The 18131-nt window shown below is 43.8% G+C and overlaps 1 pseudogene; it reads right to left on the reverse strand.

Moving 5' to 3' along the window:
• The window catches only part of LOC142488307 (uncharacterized), a 30540-nt pseudogene that overhangs the window by 635 nt on the left and 11774 nt on the right, over positions 1-18131 (reverse strand).

Below are 18131 nucleotides of genomic sequence, written 5' to 3' on the forward strand. Positions count from 1 at the left end.
TGTGTAACGAGGTTGATTATCTGTGAAAAGCTTTCCCCACACTATGTACATGGAAATGGTTTCTCCCCTGTATGAATCCTGTGTGGGGTTGATTAGGTGGCTCTTTTGATAAAAGCTTTTCCCACACTACTGTATGTACGTGTGAATAGTTCTCCACTGTATGAATTATCTGGTGTGTGAGAAGGTTTTGCTTAATATGGAATTGTTTCCCACACTCTGTACATGTGCATCATTTCTCTCCTGTATGAATCCTCTGGTGTCTGAGGAGATCCCTCTTAACTCTGAATTGTTTCCAACACTCTGAACATGTGAATTGCTTCTCCCCTTTATGAGTCATCTGGTGTCTGAGGTCATTCTTAGCACTGAATTGTTTCCCACACGCTGTACATGTGAATGGTTTATCCCCTGTGATTCCGCTCATGGTTGCGGAGCTCCTTCTTTGTCGCAAAGCTTTTACTACACTCTGTACATGTGAATGGTTTCACCCCTTTATGAGTAATCTGGTGTCTGAGGAGATGGCTCTTAGAATTTAATTGTTTCCCACACTCTGTACATGTGAATGGTTTCTCCCCTGTATGAGTCCTCTGGTGCATGAGGAGGCTGTACTTAGCACTGAATTGTTTCCCACACTCTGTACATGTGAATGGTTTCTCCCCTGTATGAGTCATCTGGTGTCTGAAAAGGTTGTTCTTAATACTGAATTGTTTCCCACACTCTGTACATGTGAATGGTTTCTCCCCTGTATGAGTCATCTGGTGTCTGAAAAGGTTGTTCTTAGTAATGAATCTTTTCCCACACTCTGTACATGTGAATGGTTTATCCCCTGTATGATTCCACTCATGGTTGCGGAACTCCTTCTTTCTCGCAAAGCTTTTACCACACTCTGTACATGTGAATGGTTTCTCCCCTGTATGAGTCATCTGGTGAATGAGGAGGTCTTTCTTAGCACTGAATTGTTTCCCACACTCTGTACATGTAAATGGTTTCTCCCCTGTATGATTCCACTCATGGTTGCGGAGCTCCTTCTTTGTCGCAAAGCTTTTACCACACTCTGTACATGTGAATGGTTTCTCCCCTGTATGAGTCATCTGGTGAATGAGGAGGTCATTCTTAGCACTGAATTTTTTCCCACACTCTGTACATGTGAATGGTTTCACCCCTGTATGAGTCATCTGGTGTCTGAGGAGCTGGCTCTTAAAATTGAATTGTTTCCCACACTCTGTACATGTGAATGGTTTCTCCCCTGTATGAGTCATCTGGTGTCTGAGGAGATGGCTCTTAGCACTGAATTGTTTCCCACACTCTGTACATGTGAATCGCTTCTCCCCTGTATGAATCATCTGGTGATTGAGGAGGGTCCTCTTATTACTTAACTGTTTCCCACACATGGTACAAGTAAAAGGATTCACTGCTGTCTGAATCATCAGGTGTGGAAGAAGTTTCCCTTTCAGTGAGAAATCGCTCCCACCATCTGTACATGTAAAGATTTGTTCTCTTGTGGGGACACACAGGTGTGTGAGCAGGTTCCTGTGCAGTGAGAAGCTTTTGCCGCACTCACAACAGAGAAAAGGCTGAGCACCGCGGCGGCTTCTTAAATCTCTTGCATACCTTTTGCTGGACCCATATTTAGAGTCCGTCTCTGCTGTGTGCTGTACAAGGTCTGTAAAGTCACCATCATGTGGCACTGGTTCCTTGTACGTGTCAAAAATGTGGCAGGAATCATTGTTTTTTGGCACTTCTGGGCTGCGAGGAGTCAGACAGCTTCTGGATGTATCAGAGCTCAAGTTGTGTTCCTCATTCAGGCCGATCTCTAACAGAAGTAAATACAAAAGACTAAATGTTTTCAATCTGTAAATCAAATTACTGAAAGCAAATTACAAATCCAAAACACTGAAGAATTTACTCCACCAATACTTAATTAACAAAATATTCTCTTCACCCAGGGTTTTAAAATTGTGGCCTATGGACATCCAGTGGCCCCTAATGACTTTGGTGGTGGTTCACGAAGGCCTGAAATGTATTTGTAGCATCTCTCACAGAGAAATCATTGATACATACATAACATGTATTTAGTACTGTATTCATTATTTAAGGATACATGTACATTCTCCAAATAATTAACATTGAAAACCCCTCCCCCCCTATGTACACACAGGCAGACAAGTGCGGGTGGTAGAGATATGAAACACGAGCCGCAGGGAAGCCCCGGCAATAGCTCCCTGGCACCGGCAGCATCGCGTTCACCTCATTCGGTACTGCAGTGGTGCGGAGCGCCTCATAAAACAAATTAACCGCACCCCCAAGAGACAGCGCCGGGAACTCCTCTTGCTGTCACTGCCCGCAGCGGGCGAGAGGTGGCGCCAAAACCTTACATGGAACGCGCAAACGGTCCGGGTGTCGCTGCCCTTCGCTATTTTGGTTTCCCGTGGAGCACGCGCTGCATTTAGGGCCCGTTCTATACTGCATGAGGCCGTGCATGCCTATGCGAACACGCGTGCACGTGCCTCATGCTTTTCTCTGTTATAGAGCCGGGAGCTGCAGTGTGTGTGTGTGTGTGTGTGTGTGTGTGTGTGTGTGTGTGTGTGTGTGTGTGTGTGTGTGTGTGTGTGTGTGTGTGTGTGTGTTGAGTGAAGAAAGCCCTAAATAAGATTTTTTTAAAGAAAAAAAAAGTTTAATAAATATTTTTTTATTTTATTTGTGCAATCATTGACACACACACACACACACACACACACACACACGCCGGTAGCAGCGCAAAATAATCTTTTCCCCGTCTTTGCCGCTCCCTGTCGGCTTCCCGCTCCTTGCCATGCGAGCGTGAGCGCTGCGCCATTATAGAAAGGCCGACTAACGTCAGCCAACTAAAATTCTGCGTGCAAGCCCGGCGTAGCACACACCGGCACTATAGAACGTGCCTAGGGTTGCCAGGTTGCTTGTCCAAAAATACTGGACCAAATACTAGACCCCCACACCCCCCGAATACATATAAAAAATACCCCCGCGCCCCTGAATACATTATAAATTTCCCACCTCCCCAATACAAAATATACCCCCACGTCCCCACAGCTCATCCTTGCCCCCCATCACTGCCCATCTTATCTCCCCCCCCCCACCATCATTTTCATCTCCCCAGGCTGGCAGGCTGGCCCCCATGTCCCTTCTTATTTCCCCCCCCCCATCATTTTTATCTCTCCAGGCTGGTCCCCATGCCCCTTCTTATCCCCCCCCCATCATTTTTATCTCCCCAGGCTGGCCCCCATGCCCCATCTTATTCCCCCCCCCATCATTTTTATCTCCCCAGGCTGGCCCCCATGCCCCATCTTATTCCCCCCCTTCTCCCCCCATGCCCCATGTTATTTCCCCCCTCCTCCCCCCATGCCCCATCTTATTCCCCCCTTCCCCATCATTTTTATCTCCCCAGGCTGACCCGCATGCCCCATCTTATTCCCCCTCACCATTATTTTTATTTCCCCAGGCTGGCCCCCATGCCCCATCTTATTCCCCCCCTTCTCCCCCCATGCCCCATATTATTTCCCCCCTCCTCGCCCCATGCCCCATCTTATTCCCCCCCTCCCCATCATTTTTATCTCCCCAGGCTGACCCGCATGCCCCATCTTATTCCCCCTCACCATTATTTTTATTTCCCCAGGCTGGCCCCCATGCCCAACCCTCCCCCACCCCATAAAAAATTGTCCTTAGCTTACCTCTGACTCTGCTCCCGCTGTTCACTCCTGTCTGCGTCCTCGTTAGTAGCTGCAGGCAGCACGAGTGCAGGGTGACTGTCTAACGTGGCTCAGACCAGCATGCATCTGTCGCACTTGCCCCCTCCACACACGGGCCCTCGTCTGCACACCACACTATAGAACGGGCCACATCCGCCGCCCGCAGATTTTCAACCGGACAGGCATCAGAATTATCGGCCTGTCTGGTTGAAATCACGGCGCCCCTCTAGCCAAGCCACGGCGCACCAGGGCGCCGTGGCGCACAGTTTGGGAACCACTGATCTATAGTGTAAGGATACTGTTGATGCCCATGTATGTCTTTGTATAATGCCCACAGTGTACTCAGCACTTTACAGCAGAAACAATACAGTACAGGGAATTATAATACAATAAGTGCAACAAACAAAATCAGACAATAGGAACGGAAATCCCTGCCCTGGAGAGATTACAATCTAAGTGATACAGTGATTACACTGCCCATGCAGTCTTCTGCCGTAAGACCCACATAAACAAGACTCAATTGCTCCATTTTGTGCCATATATTGTCAGTCAAAAATACTATTCATATAATTCCCAAGCACGCGGCCTTGGTGTAATATTTGACTCCTCTCTTTCCTTCTCCTCTCACATTCAGGCTGTTGATAAATCTGGCAGATTTTCCCTCTGCAACATTTCCACAGTCTGCCCTCTCCTAAAACTCACGAACGTAGGGGAAGGAATGGGGGCTGGGGAAGGGGAGGGGGAGCCTCGCTACTGCTTTGGAAGTAAATGAGAGTGACGGTACTACAATCAGGGGTGATATAGATAAGTAACGGCAAGAGAAAAGAACCCCAAGGAGAGCACTCGTCCACTCCGTGATCTTGAGTGGACGAGTGCTCTCCTTGGGGTTCTTTTCTCTTGCCGTTACTCTCCTAAAACTCTCCTGCATACCCTCATCTTCCCACTATGGAAACTTTCTCCTCTCTGGCCTTCTCTTCTCCCAGTGCCACTCTACAAACTATTCAAAATGCTGTTACTAGAATTCTCTCACTCTCTTTTTGGTCTGTCTCTACTCCTCTTCTCATGAGATCCATTCAAGTTCTTCCCATCAAACACTGCATTACTTAGCAGATTCTCGTTCTCTCTACGTTCTTCTGTCCCCTCTTACATCTCAGCTTTTATCTCCTTCTATACCCCTTCTAGCTCTGCTGAGGGCCGTCTCCTCTCTGCTCCATTTGTCTCTTCAGAACTCTCACATCTAAGGCTACGGCCCCAGTCCTCCCTGCTGCACGCACGCCTGGCAGCATGGCGGTGCGTGCAGAGACTACAGTCATGATCGATGGTCTGTAGGGGAGAGCAGGAAACGGGGCCATGGCGGGGGGTGCAGCCATGATGGGGCTTATCTGCCCTGCCATTGGCTGCATGGCGCCATGTGACGGTGGCACGGGAAGACATTTGTGTTTTCCCTGCCAGCATACACGGCACAGCGCTTTGCACGCCCACTCACACAGCCACTAGGGTCTGTCCCATAGAGGGCCGGGGTGTGTGGCGCACATGTGCTGCCGTCACCACCGGGAACTCAGCCTTAAACCTGTCTCCTTGCTGTGCAATTCCCTCACCTTCAGCCTTCACCAATCCACATCCCTACCAATCTTCAAGCAATGCCTGAAATCTCATCTCTTCAATTAATAATTTGCTTAGTTTGGGCCTCTGGCTAGTCCTTGCACTTCTGATGCACTTTTGTCTTTCCTGAAAATATTTTATATTGCACTTGCTCTTATTGTATTCTGTAAATCTCCCTTTATTCCATATAGATTGTAAGCTCTGTGGGTCAGGGATTCTTTAGTCCCCACTATTTAACTTCCAGTTTAATGCACGTGTGAAACTTTATATATTGATTCCCTGTATTGTCTTGCTAATTCTGTAAGGTATACAACAGACGACAGAGAAGCCCAATGATACATCCAACATGACAAAAATACACAGTAAAATACTTATATATTCTCTTGAAAAAGGGGTCATTTAGTTTAACCCTTTGGCCAAAGCATTGTAAGCTTGCGAGCCACGACAAGGCAGACCCAGTTCGCAAGTCCTACACTACCAGATAAAATACTAATATATCTCTATTAGGATTAAAATTCTCATTTCACTGTGTATTTTTGTCATGTTGGATGTAGCATTGGGCTTCTCTGTTGTCTGTTGCATACATATGCAACGCTCAAAAGCACTCCTTTGACATTTATATACATATATATTTTGTGGGGGCTCAGGGGTTCCCAAAAAGAGATTGCTGGGGTTTTGTTTGTTCTGTTAATTCAGAGGAGTCATCAAGAATTCTTAATGATTCAACAACGTATTTAAAATTGGAGGGTAATCCAACTAATCACTTTAAGGAGGAGTTGTTGGTTCATTTGAAAAAAGGATTTCGGGATGAGATCATTACAAAACAAGAACTGGAGTTCCTTATCATAGAGCAACCTAGAATTCCAGTTTTTTATTTCATCCCGAAAATCCATAAAAACCTTACCAAGCCCCCAGGTAGACCCATAATATCTGGGATACGCTCCCTTACTTCAAATCTTTCACATTTTTTGGATTTTCTTTTGCAAAAATACGTCAAACAGGTCCCCTCATATCTTAGAGACACGTTGCACGTACTTACAACAATTCAAGAGCTAGAATGGACCGATGAGTATTGTTGGGTTACGTGTAGTCTCATTATATACAGTAATAGATCATGGGATGGGACTTGAAGCAATTAAGAGGGTTTTATATAAAGATATCACTGTTGATGAAAAATTAAGGCTATTCATCTTAGATGGAATCAGGTTCATCCTGACCCATAACTATTTCTGTCATGACCGTGACTTCTACCTCCAGACATGCAGTACTGCGATGGGCACCAGATTTGCACCAAGTTATGCAAATTTGTTCATGTCCATATGGGAGGAGGATAACATATGGACCTCCAACCCATTTGGTGCAAACCTGGTGCTTTGGAAAAGATATATCGATGATGTGCTGTGTGTCTGGAGGGGGTCCTTGGATGAACTTGAGTCTTTTAAACAATATCTAAATATTAACAACTTGAACTTGCGGTTTACGTTCAGTCAGAGTAGATCTAGTATCAACTTCCTTGACCTTTCTCTCTATATAGAAAATAACATCATTCAGACAAAAACTTACAACAAAGAAGTAGACGCCAATACTTATCTATTGGCGTCCAGTCACCATCATCCTAATTGGCTCAGGAACATCCCTAAGGGACAAGCATTAAGGATTAAACGAAACTGTTCTAATAATACAGTTTATCAACAGCAGGTTAAGGATCTTAAAGACAGATTTCTGGAATGGGAATATAAAATGTGTGATATAGATTCTGCAATCTTAAAGGTAAATAAAGTAGATAGAAGAAGCATTATCTGTAAGGATCCATCAAAAATCAAACAAAAAGAGCATGATCCTTTTCCATTGTTTATAACCCAGTACAGTGGTCTGGCTCCCGTTGTTTCACAGGTTCTTACCAAACATTGGGGTATCCTCCAGAGGGACCCGGTCCTTAAGGAAATTATTCCAGATAAGCCAAAAATAGTGTACAGAAGGGCGAAGAATCTTAAGTCCCAGTTGTCACCCAGCTGTCCTCTTGACGGCCTTCGAGACCGTCATGTTACATGGTTAAATGACCTAAAGGGCTACTACACTTGTTCTAAATGTATTGGGTGTAGAAATAGTGTGAAAGAAAAATCTTTTAAGTCCAATGTAACGGGAGCTATTTATAACATAGAAACATTTATCAACTGTAGGACAGATTACTGTGTTTATTTACTTCAATGCCCATGTGGGTTGCAATATGTAGGGCGGACTGGGAGACCCCTCAAGCGGCGGTTTTCCGAACATATATACAATATCAAGAGGGGACTTGAGACCCATAGTGTCTCCAATCACTTTAAGCTAGTGCATAATCAAAATCCGGAAGGCCTAACCTGCATGGGCATTGAAAATTTGAAGCATAATGTCTATATTTTTAAATCTGTGTATCTGTATGAAATCCAATATTGAATGTTTATTCATTTTTATTAGAGTTTTTAAAGTTCATAAGGAGTGAGCTATTATCACTCAGTTTTAGCATAAATTGAATGTCTTGAGTGTTATCTAGGACCAATCTGACCCCATCAGCTTATCACTCTGTGTTAGCTGTTTTTTGTCCTGATACCACTAATTGAGTCTTATTACCCCCACCCATCCGGGGGCGGATATTTGTTCCTTGCCTGTACTTAAGCCACTAGTGTACTAGGCTCCCACATCCCCTGAGGAAGTGACACATCGTCACGAAACGCGTAGGGAGGAGGAGCCTAGTACAGTGCATGTGAGCCGGTCACCCTCTGTGTTCCTTCTGGTGTGGGAGAAAGCCACGGGCGCTGCGCCGTTGACATCATCAATCGGCGCGTGACTGTGTGTGCTTCAATCCCACAGAGCTGGTTACAGGGTGCGGACGGCATTCGATAGCGGCACGTTTGCCCTCACAAATTGTAAGTGTGAGCAATGCTGCCTTTTTATTATTATTAAAGTGTTTTATGCGGAGTACACTAGGCTTTTTCATTTCTCTCACCAACGACCGCTGCGGTGTATGCTGCTCCCGCGAGGGCGCCAGTCGATGTGAAGAGAGACATCTTGTGAACCACGAGGGGTCCGTGGATATCGAGGTGAAGAAGGAGCTGTGTACAGATTCTCTCCCCTGAACCAACAAGATTTTATCTTGTAAGTAGGGATTTTCCACCTTTGGTTGGGGCTGTGTGACCTTTGATACTGTGCAATGGTGTTTTTGTTCTTTTTTATTACAGAGACCACCTGGGTATCATAGTCTGAGGACCCATTAATTTAATAGAACATTGGCTGGTGCAGTACTCCATTATCAGGACTGTCATTCTATCCAGGACTGTCTTTTTGGATATGGTATTGTGACCATCAATTTCTAGCGCCGGGGACATTATCTTTGTGTATTTATATTGTTAATTAGATTTGGAACGGTCTTTTGTTAATCATCCCCTTGGTTGCATTTGAATTCACAATCATCACAATTTGTTTGGTGTATTCACATCTATTCACTCGTTTCACTTATTATTAATTGGATCGAGCGCTGGTAGAGAGTTATAGTTAGTTGTAGTATAATTCTGTAAGGCACTGGATACATTGGTGAGGCCATACATACATACACCTTGCAGGGCTGGAAGACACCATACAGCACATGGACATTAAGGAGTCTTCTATCATTGGAAGGTTTCTTATGGTAGAGGACTGCTTAGTACAGTGGTTTTCAACCGGGGTTCCGCGAGCACCCCTCAGGGGGGTCCTCGGCCGCCAGGGGGAGAGAGCTGGGACAGCTCTCACATGCTGTCCCAGACCCGGTGGCACCCCCACATAGCAGTGACCCGGCAGCTCCCGAGCTCAGCAGCAGCAACATACATACACCTACCTTGCAGAGCTGGAAGGCACCATACAGCACATTGACATGAAGGTGACTTCTAGCACTGGAAGGTTTCTTATGGTAGAAGATTGCTTAGTATATACAGTATTACACAATCTCTTCTAGTATGAGGGAGCAAATTACAGGGATAGTTTGGGGTCAAATCTGATAAAAAGTGATTAAACCAAAAATGTGTGCTTTTGGGGCCAAAAATAAGAATATGAATTATTTCTAAACATTTTTTGCAGCCATCAATATTGTTATCGACAACGACAAGGGTTAAAAATAAAAAATAAATAAGAGCTACGACTTTGAGCAGGAAGGGGTTATTTCAGACAAGGTTTGCGGCTCGAATCATGTTTTTATCAAAAGATGCAACCAAACGACTCCTCCGTTACAGACTTAGGTTCTAAATGTAAACGTGTCACTAGAATATTTTAGCCCAAATTGGAAGGAGCGCAGGATTTGTTCTTCTGTTTTCCATATATCAGTGACAAGGGTGTGTAACACGGAAGTGTTAGACGTGAACGAGCGCACGTGCCGGAGATTGAACGGCCAGAGGATCGGGATTACGTACAATTCCCTGTATTGTATTTTAAAATCTGAGTGTATTTGATCTCTTTGCTACTGGTCTTGAAATACACGTTGTAGATATACTACACCATGCCAGTCTCTATCCTTTTTGTATGACGCTGAAGGAGGGATTACCTCACAGACACAATATCGTGTTGGAGTTTTCCATATATGTAAGGCCAATCCTTTTACCAGCAGCAAACTTCTAAAGGGAGGAGCACAGTAACCTGTACAGTCTTCCACAAAGGTTATTTCAGACAGAACACAGGAAAAGCTGATGCTCAGGTTTTTGGGCCTCATGAGATTAAACGGTCAGATGACGAGCGCCTCTGCTTTATTAAGACCTACAGGCCTGGTATTCCGACACGGGACAGCTGGTTACAGACAACATCAGAGGCCTGGAAATTGAAAATAATAAAATCCAGGTATGCCTTAGAGCAGGGGGGGCGCAATCTTTTTCCCCTGCGCCCCCCTGCTGGCTTTCCCCCTCACCTTGATTCAGGCGTCCTGATGTCACTTTGTCATGGCAACGTGACGTCAAATTACTCCACGGCGACGCGTCACCAGGAGCATCTGAATCAAGGTAAGTAAGGTTTACAGAGGCCCTGCAGTTACCCGGCATTAATTTAAATGCCTTCGGGAAGCGTGCGGGGCCTCTGTAAACCATGCGCCCCCCGCAGCAACCTGTATTGGTGTCAATGGATGTAGCACTGGGCCCTGTCTGTGTTTTTATATTCTGTCTCTGATTTTAATACAATACATTACTCCCACATAACCAATTATCATGATAGATAACCCCAGGGGCTCATAACACGTCAGGCGCAAGGTTTAAGATCATAAAATGACACAAGATCCCCAGCAGATCAGCGGGGTTTAGGAAAGAGTGAGTAGAGGGAGGTGAAAAATAGACTAACAATCGGCTCATGGGGAAGCACACCGCCCCAGCAAGTAGCGCCTTTCCCTGTCTGGTCCGGAGGGGAGGACTCGTCAGTGAGTATGGGGGACTAGTGGCCCTATTAGATATATGTTAAGTTATAGGAGGACTCAGATGCATGGCTTGAGCAACAGGCCACAGTTAAAATCAGTATTATTCTTTGTTAGCAAGCAGAGGAAAGCCGGTGGGGGTTTACCCCGGCAGTTAGTCTGCGTCTCAACAGGTGTCCCACGATGACTTACCGTGGGTGCTACAAAGATCATGGGGTGTCAGTCCTACAGGACAGTGGTCGCCCTGCAAAGGTTGACCATCGTTCAGTACCACCACTAGGGCAAAAGACTCAGGTCTGATGTGGGTCTGACGTAGGTCAGACTCAGCTCTTACTATGTTTTGGATTACTGTTTTATATGTTCGCTTCCCTTTCCTCCCCCCCCCCCTCCTCCCCTCCCCTTCCCCCTGGGAACGCGGTTCCTTTCGCAGTAAGCTCCGTTAGACCCCTGCATTGGGGCATAAGCAGGCCATAATGAGTGCCAGCAGATTGGGCTTTCCTAGTATAGGGATTCCTAGTATAGTATACAGAGAAAAACTTCACTTTCTATTCACACCCACACGACACATACAGCAGAATCGACTACTTTTTCATCTCTAGTAGACTGGTTCCTAAGGTCTCCCAAGCTGGGATCCATGATATTTCATGGTCAGACCAGTGACAAAGTGAGAATATGACTTAAGGGGGAGGTCTGACATAAACAGCACTGGGATCTAAGCCGCCATTTTGAGTCAGCATCCATCTTAGGTGCTTGATATTGTCTATTGTCTGTATGAAAGTTGGTATGGAAGTTAGTTTAAAATACATTTTTTTCTGCTGAAGTTCCAATTCATATTGAGCGGTTCACTTAAGCCACAAGACCTTGAGCAGAAGAGGAAAGTACCAATGTTATGAAAATATGAGACAGATAGGCACTGTCTCGCATTCAGAGGGGGGGGGGGCATGAAGTTCCATATGTAGAGGAAAGGGCAACGGCTTGTATAAGGAATATTGCTGAATCATTTCATTTATGCATCCCATAATGTCATTAACTCAATGTGTTCATATTCATATTTTGCTTACGTAGTGACGACACGCAACCTTGTATAGGGGGCGTGGGCTTAGTATTTTGTAGGAGAGGGGTCAATGAGTCTATCTTAAAGATCCCAGAGATATATGATTTTATAAGTAAGGAGATCGATCAGTATTTTCAGATCAATAGTGGCTCAGTGGAATCCCAGTTTACGCTCTGGGAGGCACACACAGCAACCCTAAGAGGCACACTAATTGGAGTAGCGGCCAGGAGAAAGAGGGAGAGAGACGCCAAAATTAGCACACTCCAATCTAAATTACATCCCCTTCTTGACTGTCACAAAAGAGAGGCGACCCGCAGATCCTAAAAGAACTAAAAAGATACCAAAATTGAATTGAATATGCTCCTAACCTCCCGGGCAGATAATTCCCTAAATTGGTCAGAGGAAACTTTATGAAAAAGCGAACAGACCAGATACTATGCTGGCTCGAAAATTAAAAAACATGCAAACAAGCTTCAATATCCAGGCGATCAGATCAAAATCAGGGACAACGACAGCCAACCCCAAAAATATAGTATTGGAATTCAGTAGGTTCTATGAGAATTTCTATAATGGGGAGAAGGTGGCACATAACCGAACAACTGAACAAGCATTGATATAATTCCTGGCAAGTTCAGACCTGACGGGCCTGAGTGAGGCGGGCAGAGAGGTATGGGAGCAGATTTCACAATAGAGGAAATATCCCAGGTCATTAAAGACCTAAAACCATCAAAGGCTCCTGGCCCAGATGGCTTCTCGGGGTTATATTATAAGAAGTATTGCAAGTTGTTGGCCCCTTGTTTGCTCAGATTATTCAATGCTGTTTTAGCGGGAGCTCCGTTCCCGGAACAGATGCTACAGGCGTCTATATCCTTAATATACAAATCAGGAAAAGATCCGCTGGATTGTAAAAGCTATAGGCCAATTTCCATAATCAATACAGACATCAAAATCTACGCTAAATTACTGGCCAATAGATTGAATCATATCCTGCCCAGACTTATACATCCAGAGCAAGTCGGTTTTATTAAAAACAGACGAGCAGCGGACAATATCCGACGAATTATTGATCTCGTAGAATTAGCCAATTCCAAAAAGTTAAAAGTTATGTTGTTAAGTCTGGATGCAGAAAAAGCTTTTGACGGGATTGACTGGCCCTACCTGAAAAAGACGCTGGGAGCGTTCGGTTTTGGGGAACGGGTGAGTGGGGCGATTCTATCGCTCTACTCAGGCCCAACCACTAGAGTTATCCATCAGGGCTTCCCATCAGATCCATTCAAAATTAAAAGTGGCACTAGACAGGGGTGCCCCCTATCTTCCCTCCTGTTCGCCCGTTGTATGGAGCCCTTAGCAGCACAAATACACAGCAATCCGGATATCAACGGGCTTACTATCCATTCACAATGCCATAAAGTAGCCTTGTACGCAGACGATATTCTATTACTAATATCAAAACCTTTGACCTCCCTCCCGAACTTATTCGACCTGTGTTAGGAAAACTTTATAAAGTTTCTGGCTTTAAGATCAATCAAGCCAAATCAGAGGCCCTAAACGTAAGCCTCCCAAAAGAAGTAGAAAAACTGGTAAGTCTAAATTTTAACTTTAATTGGCAGCAAAAAAGCATCAAATATCTGGGAAGCTACATTACTAATAATTCTAATAGTATATATAATGCAAATTATCCCAAGCTGATTCGGACTCTGAAGAGTGATTTAAAGAAGTGGATGTCCCACAGAATTTCCTGGATAGGTAGGATACACAGCGTTAAAATGAACATCCTCCTGCGTATCCTTTACCTATTCCAGACTTTACCAGTGCCACTGAGACTGAAGGACTTACTCTCACTTCAGTCTGAGATCTCCAGCTTCCTATGGGGAGGTAAAAAAACGAGAGTAAATAAGACAATTATGAAAAGACCCACCCGGACAGGAAGACTGGCGGTACCTTGTTTGCTCTCCTATTATTACGCGGCTCAATTATGCCAAATTACTCACCGGCAGTCTAACCCAGCATTGAAAAAATGGGTAGATCTGGAAAAAACAGTTTGCTCCCCATTGGAGTTAAACGATCTCACCTGGCTACCTAAAATAGCGCTAAAGACAGCGATCTTGCCGCTCACCTCGATGACCAACTCCCTATCTGTTTGGAAGGCCACCAAATTTAGAAACTCTCTAACGACTAAAAACTCATTGATGACATCACTATGGGGAAATCCTGATTTTGAACTTGTAATGTTAGGGGGCGCCGCGGAAGGTTGGAAGCGGAACGAATATAGGCGTTTTAAAGATCTGGAGGGTAATAAGATTAAATCATTTGAGCAATTTAGATCAAACAAAGAGATCCCGCAATCTGATTTTTTAGATACCTCCAGCTATAGGACACAGTGGGAGACAGATCTAAGGAACAACTAGAAGAGGAGGAATGGGTAGCCATATATGAGGCAACAGCCAAGAGTTCGATTTGCGTCACGTTAAAAGAGAACGCATATAAAGTCCGAATGAGGTGGTATCTCACCCCACAAAAATGATCAAGGTTTGTGCCAGGATACTCCCCGCTGTGCCCGCGACAGTGTGGAGAATCGGCTGACCTGCTTCACATGCTGTGGTCTTGTCCTCGGATAGCGCCACTTTGGGAAGAAATCAGAAATTGGATTCAGAGGATTTTCGACCTCACAATTCCCCCGGATCCGTCGCTGTTCCTTCTGAATAGACCACTACCGGGTCTATCTAAAGCTAAGAATAAATTAGTTGCACATTTTGCAACGGCGACAAGATGCGAGATAGCAGCACGGTGGAAGCAATCTGAAATCCCAAATATCCCCATCATTCGGAACAGAATTTGGTACGAGTGCCAGATGGAAAAGTTAACGAGTCTGGTTAACGACACTGGCGTTAACTTTCTAAAACTCTGGTTAGCATGGTTGGCACAGACAGATATCTCAGGGGTAGAGATTAACACAATTTGGCATTGATATTCAAAAATGCGTTCTCGGTTGACTGACGGCTTCCGGACTCAGACAAGATCATGATACCTACAGTGGTAAAAGTACTGGACGGGCAATAGCAGAAGCCAAAAAATAGGGATTCAACCCTCACCCTGTCAAGCGGGACCGAGAACCGGGGGACACTCGTGAGCACGCACGCCCATTCCCTCCCCCTCCCTTCCCTGCCCCCCTCCTCCCTGAGTTATTTTATTCTATTTTTATTTTGCGGTATTCTATTTTCTTTTTGTTAGAATAACAAGACATACAAAGGATATGTGTGATAATGTTAATTATTAGATATTATACATGTTAGTATAGCCCATGGTCCAAGAGAAATTGTTTATATGATTGGATTTTACCTGTTATGTACGTCTTTTCAATAAAAATTGAAGTTACAAAAAAAATTAATTCATGTGAATCATTTGAACCCTCCCACCCCCAAATAAAAATTACAGTATGCTACTAACCTCAAAGTACAGTATAGTGTACATGACTGTAGAATTAAAGTGTGATTGTAAGAATGGCCAAAATTGTTAAGCCCATGTCGAGGTAAAAAAAAAGGGATGTCTTTTTTTTTTTTTAGACTTGAAATTCACATACACGCATGAGCGTTTCAACAAGGTTCCAATGAGACACACGCATGCGCATAAAATAAAAGCAGTAAGAAAAGAAGAGCAAGCTTAGCAAAAGTTGAAAGTATTGAATAATAAATAAAAGATATACATTTTTATTTTTGAGTTTCTTAGCAGAGTTAATTACACATGCACGTCTATTGTAATTATACTGCAAAATGCAAAGTCAAACAGTAGTGATGATTACAGTACAATGTAAAAAAGTACTGAATATAAAAACATAGCAGAATACTGTAAGGTTTTCTATAAAGCTCCCAATTATTTTACACTAATCAATAAAACTTGCAATGATTTCCAATGCTCAAGCAACTTTAAAAAAAAGTGATATTAGAGGTTCATCCAAATTCCTCCTTTTGCCTTTATCCGCTTGATGTCAAAGTTTCTTTTCTGGGGGAAAAAAATGCTATTTCCGGTATTGCGCATGCGTCAAGTCACGTCATTGGGAATTAAAGCAGCAGTTCAAGCAATATCCTACGTGTGTCTGTGCGATGAGAACAAACTTCGTATAGGCTCTGGCTCGATCCCCACTCTCTCCCTAGCTGTCCACCAACTGTATCTACTGAAGTAACTGCTCAGTCAATCATATTGCAGGACTACATTTTCAATAATTGTACAAGAATTGAATTAAATAACCCTGAGCAAAGTGATTGATTACGGGAGAACGGACCGATATGCAGCTTACTGTAACTAATCACTTGTCTGTGTGCATATTGTATTGATGCACATACAGTATTTTAAAAAATATATATATATATTTTTTTTAAACACGGCAGCTTCAACTCCAGCTTTAAACGTAATACTGTACTGTATAGTGTAATACAGTACACTGTAGTACAGTACATTATATTTACCTTCATTATAAACTTTGCCAAACGGGGGTTGATGAGCCACTGTCACTCCCATAATCTGCATTACAGTTTACAGGTGACAGCTGGCCTGCTACACCTGTAGTTGTCAGCTGATGATGCTGGAAATCTTTTTGGTACACGCAAGCTTGCTGGAGCCTGTACTGTACGTAAAATCAGGCTCAGGCTGGAAATTTTGCAGGTAGTCCGGCGGGGACAGGTAGCAAGGATTGCCGTTCATCAGGTTTTCACGGACGGTCGGACCGTTATATTAAAAAGCCGGTGCTGATGCTGTTGCCGGCACATTGCTGGATTGGGATTGACGAATCTTATATGCATTAAACCCAACCTTTCTTCTTTTGAAGATGCCATGATCAAACATACTGTAAAATTCTGGGAACACACCCCAATACCCTCTTGTATCTCCGGCAGGAGGGGCAATGCAAAAAAAACACTGATCGTTACTTAATGTTTTTCTTATCGAATGCTTCCACCCACGAACGTCAGGTGAAAAGGTGTAAAAATCGTAGTTCAAAATGAAATATTCATATATTTCTGATACAGTTGCCTTCTTATCTGCTGCAGCATTAATTGCAGAAAATATAAAAAATGCATAAATAGTCAGGTTTTTTATACATGTACGGTGTACACATGGTGTCCAGTCAGCAATTGTGCAGGGATAAGAATGTAGAAAAAAAAAGCACAGAGCATTGAGTTTTATAAGTTTTTATTTTGAAACACCTAAATTTGATAACGTCTTCATCGTCTTCAAGGACCAAGGTCAATTCACAAAGGACCACTGTGGTATACTTGGTTTTTATCTGGCTTTTAAACACCTGCAAATTGACAGTGTAGCACAGTACTGTACACATTACAATTCATAATTCAATCATTTCTGACACCTGGCGGATACGCGAAGAATTGCACCCAAAGAAATCCGAAACCATTACATTAAAACGGATCAACCGCGGGTGCCTGGCGGCGTGAATGCAGGAATAAGGCACGAATACCATGTGGTGCACAGCAGAGCACACGAAAACGGCTCCGTGATTTGTTCGAATAACGGCCGCTGCATCTGTAAGTTCTCATTCATACATTATAATATAATAAACGGATTTCTAACATTTCCCAAAATATTGCAGACATTTCAGCCCATTTAAAAAATAATACTGAATATAGACAAGTGAGGATGTAAGGGCACTTACCACAAACAGGAAATAATTCTATTTCTTCCTTTATTGGGGTCAGATGTTCCTCAGTGTTCGGTTCTTCTGTCTCTGACTTAATCTCTAATCTCTCCGGTACATCCACTGGGAAACCGGACAATAAGAAAAGGAAAATCCATCAAGTAAAGCTGGGAGTGGGGGCTCTTCATTTGATTTCACTTCCTCTGATATTGGCATAATATATTACATATTATAAAGAAATGTATTACAAGCCCTTATGGCAGAAAGTTTTTTAAAAAGTTGAAAATATAGAATCATCAGCAGCTAAGAAGACTGACCCCAGAGTGTCTGTGAATGAACGGACGTCCGACGTAAGCGAGGTGGTGAGCGGCCGTGATGTATTGTCCCACCACACATTAATTAGTAATTAATGTAGGCGCAAAGTTCACCTTTCCTGTCTTGCCTTCAAATTATTTCTGGGCAACCTACCCAGCTATCTGAACAAGCTCCTCACCCCTACCACATGCAGCACTTATCATCTGAGATCAGACTCCAAAAGACTGTTCATGGTCCCAAGGTTCAACAAAGTATCCAGCCGTTCCTCCCCCTCTTACCGTGCACCCCAATACTGGAACAACCTACCGGAGACTCTGACATCCACAACCAGTTTAGGTTCTTTCAAAACTAAAGCTGTCTCACATTTTAATCTGGTCTGTAACTGTTTCATACGCC

The sequence above is a fragment of the Ascaphus truei genome, chromosome 2, assembly GCF_040206685.1.
Source record: "Ascaphus truei isolate aAscTru1 chromosome 2, aAscTru1.hap1, whole genome shotgun sequence".
NCBI classification, from domain to species: domain Eukaryota; kingdom Metazoa; phylum Chordata; class Amphibia; order Anura; family Ascaphidae; genus Ascaphus; species Ascaphus truei.